Raw genomic sequence first — 8,006 nt, 5'->3', positions numbered from 1 at the left:
CAAAACTAAAGATCAGTGAGTAGGGATAATGGATATGTTTAGTTTGTATTTAAGGCTACAGCTGGGGTTAAGTTTAAGGAGAGGAGTAGGAACAAAGAGAAGTGGGAGAGTATAACTCGCATTATTTGTGAATCTTCTAACCCTCAGAAACAAAGAGAGGGAAGGAGTGATGAAAATAGCTGATAATTATATTAAACTGATAAAAGTATAAATCACGTAATTCAGGCTTGGGCTAGGAGCAAAGAGGGAAATAAAAACTTTATGAACTTAAATTGATGGATGCTGCCTACCTCAAAAACCTGAACAGGTGATGGAATTGTGCAGATATAATTGTTTTTCAGTTTTCAACTACAAACTGAATCGCAACTTGTCATGGTTTAACCCCAGCCAGCAACTAAGCATCAAACAGCCACTCACTCACTCCCCCCCCACACCCAGTGGAATGGGGGAGAAAACTGGGAAAAGAAATAAAACTTGTGGGTTGAGATAAGAACGGTTTAATAGAATATAAAAAGCAGAAACTAATAATGATAATGATAACACTAATAAAGTGACGGCAGTAATGATAAAAGGACTGGAATATACAAATGATGCACAGTGCAATTGCCCACCACCCACTGATTGACACCCAGTTTGTCCCTGAGCAGCGATCCCCCCGCCCTCACTCCCCCCAGTTTATATACTGGGCATGATGTCCCATGGTATGGAATACCCTTTTGGCCAGTTTGGGTCAGCTGCCCTGGCTGTGTCCCCTCCCAACTTCTCATGCCCCTCCAGCCTTCTTGCTGGCTGGGCATCAGAAGCTGAAAAATCCTTGACTTTAGACTAAACATTACTTAGCAACAACTGAAAACATCAGTGTTATCAGCATTCTTCTCATACTGAAATCAAAACATAGCACTATACCAGCTACTAGGAAGACAATTAACTCTACCCCAGCTGAAACCAGGACACAACTGGTATTGCAATTGTATCCTGGGCTGCATCAAAAGAAGTGTGGCCAACAGGTCAAGGGAGGTGATTCTGCCCCTCTACTCTACCCTTGTGAGACCCCACTTGGACTACTGCACTCAGCTCTGGGACCCTGTATTGGGTTTGTGCGGCAAGGTTTTGGTAGTGGGGGGGCTACAGGGGTGGCTTCTGTGAGAAGCTGCTGGAAGCTTCCCCTGTGTCTGACAGAGCCAATGCCAGCCGGCTCCAAGACAGACCTGCTGCTGGTTAATACCACAGCAACTGTGGTAATGCCTCTGGGATAACAGATTTAAGAGGGGGAAAAAGGTTGCAGGGGGCACAGAAATGGCAGCCAGAGAGAGGAGTGAGGACATGTGAGAGGAACAGCCCTGCAGACCCCCAGGTCAGTGCAGAAGGAGGGGGAGGAGATGCTCCAGGCGCCGGAGCAGAGATTCCCCTGCAGCTCGTGGGGAAGACCCTGGTGAGGCAGGCTGTCCCCCTGCAGCCCACGGAGGTCCACGGGGGAGCAGATCTCCACCTGCAGCCCAGAAAGAAGGACCCCAGGCCAGAGCAGGTGGATGCCCGAAGGAGCCTGTGACCCCGTGGGAAGCCCACGCTGGAGCAGGCTCCTGGCAGGACCTGTGGATCTGTGGAGAGAGAAGCCCACGCTGGGGCAGGTTTTCTGGCAGGACTTGTGACCCCACGGGGGACCCACGCTGGAGCAGTGTGCTCCTGAAGGACTGTCTCCCATGGGAGGAACCCGCGCTGGAGCAGTTCATGAAGAACTGCAGCCCATGGCAAGGACCGACACTGGAGAAGTTTGTGGAGGACTGTCTCCCGTGGGAGGGACCCCACGCTGGAGCAGGGGAAGAGTGTGAGGAGTCCTGCCCCTGAGGAGGATGAAGCGGCAGAGACAACGTGTGATGAACTGACCATAAACTCCATTCCCTGTCCCCCTGCGCCACTGTGGGGGGTAGGTAGAGAATCTGGGAGTGAAGCTGTGCCAGGAAGAAGAGAGAGGTGGAGGGAAGGTGGTTTGAGATTTGATTTTATTTCTCATTACCCTACTCTGGTTGACTGGCAATAAATTAATTTTCCCCAAGTTGAGTCTGTTTTGCCCATGATGGCAATTGGTTGAGTGATCTCTCCCTGTCCTTATCTTGACCCAGAAGCCCTTTGTTATATTTTCTCTCCCCTGTCCAGCTGAGGTGGGGGGGTGATAGAACGGCTCTGGTGGGCACCTGGCTCCCAGCTAGAGTTAACTCACCACAGGCCCCCAGCAGAAGAAAGACATGGACCTGTTGGAGAGAGTCCAGAGGAGGGCCACAAAGATGATTGGGGGCTGGAACACCTCCCCTATGAGGACAGGCTGAGAGAGTTGGGATTGTTTAGCCTAGAGAAGAGAAGGCTCTGGGGAGACCATATAGCAGCCTTCCAGTACCTAAAGGGGGCCTACAGGAAAGATGGGGAGGAACTCTTGATCAGGGAGTGTAGTGACAGGATGAGGGGTAATGGTTTCAAACTGAAAGAGGGTAGATTTAGATTACATATGAGGAAGAAAATCTTTACTGGGAGGGTGGTGAGACACTGGCACAGGTTGCCCAGAGAGGTTGTGGATGCCCCATCCCTGGCAGTGTTCAAGGCCAGGTTGGATGGGGCTTTGAGCAACCTGGTCTAGTGGAAGGTGTCCCTGCCCATGGCAGGGGGTTGGACTAGATGATCTTTAAGGTCCCTTCCAACCCAAACCATTCTAGAATTCTACGACTCTATGACTGGACTCTGTTGTCCTGCTCCAGGGCTGGAGCGGTGGTCTCAGGCTGCAGCCTGGCCTGACACCCTCTCCATCCCCAGGGTGAACAGAAGATTTACACCTCTGTCTAAGGATTTTCATTTTGGCTATGGTCTGCAGCCTCTTGACAGTCAAGCTGTTCCAATTACTGCCTGCCTACTTCTTCCCAAGCACAATAACTTCATCCAATTTAGGCTCTCTCTACTGGCTTAGCCCCAAAGAAGCAAATACACTGGTGTTAGGGAGGAGATAGGGCATTAAGATTAGGAGCTAGAGGGAGGAGAGGATTCTGCTGGCGCCCACTGAGATCAGCTCACTGCAGCCTTGCAGATGAAACCTCAAGGAGATCATAGCATGACTGAAAAGGGGTAGCATTTGCAGTCCCAGAGGCTAATTCCTAAACACCCCCAACAGTGCACACTTCAAAAGAAAGTTGCAAAACTTGCTGCTTCCTCCTTTTTTTTCATTTTTCTGGCCTTGCCCTGATTTTCCTCAAGGCTCTGGTTATGGAGCTTTGTGCCCCAGCTTGGCTCTTGGCTGGTGGGGTCATTGCAGCAGCGGCAGGCTTGGTGTCGCAGGGGTTCAGGCTCTGGCCAGTCCCTGCTGGGCACCCAAATGGAATCTGAAAGTCACAGCCCTGTGGCCAGCACTTCCCCTTCTGCGGTTTCTTTGCCTTCTCCACCTCAGCAAAACTGGGTAATCCTGACATAATTTCCTTAGTATGATGCACTCCTTTTCTCTCCTTGAAACTCTGGGCGGATAAAAGGAGGGCAGTGGCAGCAGGGGCCGAGCATCATGCAGGGGAGAGCCCTGTAGCCACCCCAGCTCCAGCCCTGCTCGTGGTTCCCTCAGCCCCCACAGCACCATGAAGGTCATAGAATAAATCATAGAATCATTTAGGTTGGAAAAGACCCTTAAGATCACCGAGTCCAACTGTTAACCTAACACTACCAAGTCCACCACTAAACCATGTCCCTAAACACCACATCTTCTAAATACCTCCAGGAATGGTGACTCAACCACTTCCCTGGGCAGCCTGTTCCAATGCTTGACAACCCTTTTGGTGAAGAAATTTTTCCTAATATCCAATCTAAACCTCCCCTAAACAGTGCAGCTTGAGGCCATTTCCTCTCATCCTGTCACTTGTTAGTTGGGAAAAGAGACCAACACCCACCTCGCTACAACCTCCTTTCAGGTGGTCGTAGAGAGCGACAAGGTCTCCCCTCAGCCTCCTTTTCTCCAGACTAAACAATCCCAGTTCCCTCAGCTGCTCCTCATAAGGTTTATTCTCTCCTGAATCTGAAAGTCAGAGGCCCATGGCTAGCGCTTCCCCTTCTGCGGTTTCCTTGCCTTCTCCAGATCAGCAAAACTGGGGGATCCTGACATAATTTCCCCAGTATGATGCACTCATTTTCTTTCCTTGAAACCCTGTGTGCACCCAGCAGCTGGAGGATAAAAGGAGGGCAGCAGCAGCAGGGGCCGAGCATCGTGCAGAAGAAAGCCCTGCAGCCACCCCAGCTCCAGCCCCGCTCGTGATTCCCTCGGTCCCCGCAGCATCATGAAGGTCCCCGCAGCCACCCTGGCCGCTCTGCTCCTCATGGCCATCTGCTCCCCGGCTGAGGCCCATCTCAGTGACTCCAGCGTTGCTGCATCCTCCAAGATGACAGGTTTGCCATCCCTCCTTGGGAGAAAGCCCTGTCCCCACTGATGGGACCCTTGTGTGCATGGGGGGGGCTGGGAGTGGGCGGTCATCACCAGTGCTGGGACTCAGCCTTGGGGATGGAGGCTTCCAGGGGGTGTCCCCGGGCGATACAGCACAGGTGACGGCAAATCCCCTGGGAGGCCCAGGCAGTGCCTCTGCCGCAGTGTGGGGTCTCACTGGGGCTGTCTCTGCCCCCACAGGCGAACCCACCTCCTGCTGCTACAGCTACTGGTGACGCCCCATCCCACGCAGCTGGATCACCTCCGCCTACAAGACCAGCAGCATGTGCAGCCAGCCAGGGGTGATGTGAGTACCCAACACTGCCAGGGGCCAGGGTGCGACAGCCAGGGCAGTGAACCAGTGCTGGCTTTGGCTGTGATAGAGTTAATTTTCTTCATAGTAGCTAGTATGAGGATGTTTGGAGCTGAAAACAGTATTGATAATCCAGAGATGTTTTCATGATCGCTGAGAAGTGCTTATACAAAGCCATGGCCTTTTCTGCTTCTCACACCTCCCCACCAGCGAGGAGGCTGGGGAAGCACAAGGAGTTAGGAGGGGACACAGCTGGGACAGCTGACCCCAGCTGACCACAGGGATATTCCAGACCATAGGATGTCATCCTCAGCATGTAAAGCTGGGGTAAGAAGAAGGAAGGGGGGGACATTCAGAGTGATGGCGTTTGTCTTCCCAAGTCACCATTAGGTGCAATGGAGCCCTGCTTTCCTGGAGATGGCTGGACACCTGCGTGCCATGCGAAGTGGTGAATGAATTCCTTGGTTTGCTTTGCTTGTGCGTGTGGCTTTTGCTTTACCCATTAAACTGCCTTTATCACAGCCCACAAGTTTTCTCACTGTTACCCTTCTGACTCTCTCCCCCATCCCAGTGCGGGGGAGTGAGCGAGCGGCTGCGTGGTGCTTAGTTGCCGGCTGGGATTAAACCACAACACCATATTGCTAGGATAGAAGATGGAGACGAGAAAGGCAGCAACTGCTCTCTGTTCCAGAGCTCTGCAACAGAGCATTTGAAATGCTGGGCAGTTTCTAGCACCCTCAAAAAATTTAGGTGTTTATAGAACATGTGAAGGTGCAAATTCAATGGTTAAATGGTTCTGGTAAAACTGAGGAAGCCAGAAGCAGCTGGTCCAGCTCTTACACTGACTCTTAAAGGAAAAGATCTCCTGATTCTGTACTCAGAATATAATTTAAATCACATTCAAGCCTCTGAATATAAGCTTCAAAGTCCTCCTCTCTTTTATTCTACCAGGAACCCTGCACTGTTCCATAAGTGCCATTAGATTTTCTTCTGACTTTCTCTGATCTTTTTACTGCTTTGCAATGTCATCCTCATTCCAAATTTCTCTAATTTCGTTTTTCAAGTGAGCAGAGGGCAGAAGACAGACTTCTGAATGTGATTTACATCATGTTTTGTTAAAGTTTCTTTTTTTAATAAGCATAATAAAGAATGAACACAGAAAAAGCCATGGTCCATCAACTCAGCTACAGCCCTCTGGAACAATGCAAACAATAGAGTCTGCAATAGCTTAACACTTCCACTGCTTATATTAGTTTTGGCACAGTCCCAGGGATTCAGCTGAGCACTTTTCAACTCTGCTAGGGAAAAATGAAGGGAGAATTTGACCTGAAGTGCACAGGAAAGGGAAACAATGGAGTTGATTTCCCATTACCTCCCACTGCATGTTTCTTACTTACACTAAGGTGTGCTTTATGATGAGTTTGGCCTCATCAACACCAACGTAAATCTAAAGTCTCTACACAGAAGTCCACAGCGTTATTTTGGCTTTTTACTTGTGGGAGTGCAGCACTTGAGCCAGGACATACAGAACAATACCAAGTAGTGGTCACTTGACACAGATGTAAGGGTACTGAAGAATGAGATCCAACAAACCAGCATAAACAAACTATGGTTTTGCATCCCTTACTTATTTCTAAAAATTTTCCCAGTGTAGCTCATAAACTCAAGCAAACAAATGCATAGAGCTATGCACAACCACGCTCAATACAAGAAAAAGAGTGGGAACCTACAAGAGTTTATATAGCATGGAGATTGAATTTATTTGCAGAGCGCCTCAAAACTGAACCAATACTTCAAATGACAGACAAGACGAAACCATCTGTTCCAAAATGACTCAACAATACATATATACACTGTAATAATGAGACTAAAACAAGTTCTAAATCCTAAAATTGATGTGGAGAGCTCTGCAAGATTTGGGTAAGGCTGATGGGCTTCTTTTCTCACCATCATTTCGCTTTACTTCAATGTGTACTCCAATGCTCACTTCAATTGCTCTTCAATGCAACATAAACTGCAATACCTTTGCCTGCTTCTGTAATTTAGACTTATAGCCACAGCTTCTAGGTTCATATGACTGAGAATCTCTGCATTGACTTAGGAAAATGTGGAAGAGAAAAAACAAGATGTTTATATTGCTTACAAGGCAAAAATGAGAGTCAAGTAAAAATCCTCTCCAAGGCATAGTTTTCAGAAATCTCATTATAGTTTAGGCAATTTATTTGTTTCACAGGACTGATTTATAACGCGTGAAGGCTTGATGTTGACAGTACTACAGAGCTACACTTTAATTTGCTCAAGGTCACGTATGAGATCTGAAAGGAATTTATGAAGTGAACTTTTGCCTCCACCACCAGCTAGGCTAAGGAAAGTAACCACACCGCTACTTTGCTAAACAAACTCAACACAGAAATGCCCAGCTATGCCAAACACCCCGTACTACACAAGCTTTGCAGTGTGCAGAAGAGGATTCAACAAGAACACAAGAGAAGGAACAGTTTTCTTTACTGCCTTCCCCTCAGAAACACCCACATGGAGTGTGCTCTGTATCTCCTGCACTTCTTTCATAGCAGCATTCAATGTTAGCATATTTTTAAAAAAAACTGTGGGGGATATACACCAACCCTGGATTAACTATTGGGCATTTTCACAGCATCATGGGTTTTTTTCTTAATACTGTTTGACTTAATCCCCTCCAAAGATTTCCCATTGCCTACTGCACTTCTTGGCTGCCTCCCTGAGGAGGAAGCACTGCGAAGGGAGGTTGGTGCCATGCAGAACTGGGCACTCCTGCCCAAGAGCTGCCGTCTCAGCACACACCACCGACCTCAGGGCCATTCCCATAGTCCACCCCTCAGTAACAACCCAATCTACTCGTGATTACATTTCTCACAATCCTCCTTCTCCCCACACCATCAAACCCTATATGCTGTCCTAGGCAGAGGTGTCCTCCACCACCACCTCCAAAGGACAGTCCTTCCCCTCATAGGGAGTACTGGGGAACTGGTCCCCATTCTTGCCTTCCACCCCTTCCTGAGCTGCCCTTTCTTTTTCTGTATACTCTTGAACACCGTGCTAGTATCTGAAAACTTTGTTTGATCAAAGGGGTGGTGTTTAGACCCATCGTGTCCCCTCTTCCCCGCACAGCTGACAGCAACCCCTTGCTGAAGAACAGACAGCGTGCAGGAGAGCATTCCCTGTAGTTACTACCGGCTGTGAAAAAAACCACTCACAAAATCTGCCGCATTCAGC

At 48.9% G+C, this 8,006-nt stretch overlaps 1 pseudogene; it reads left to right on the top strand.

Moving 5' to 3' along the window:
- Nucleotides 1-4,239: 4,239 nt before the first annotated feature.
- On the top strand, nucleotides 4,240-4,752 carry LOC142032215 (C-C motif chemokine 4-like; annotated as a pseudogene).
- The last annotated feature ends 3,254 nt before the right edge of the window (nucleotides 4,753-8,006 follow it).

Source organism: Buteo buteo, chromosome 1 (genome assembly GCF_964188355.1).
Source record: "Buteo buteo chromosome 1, bButBut1.hap1.1, whole genome shotgun sequence".
NCBI classification, from domain to species: Eukaryota; Metazoa; Chordata; class Aves; order Accipitriformes; family Accipitridae; genus Buteo; species Buteo buteo.
This window is presented reverse-complemented; position numbering and strand designations above follow the sequence as displayed.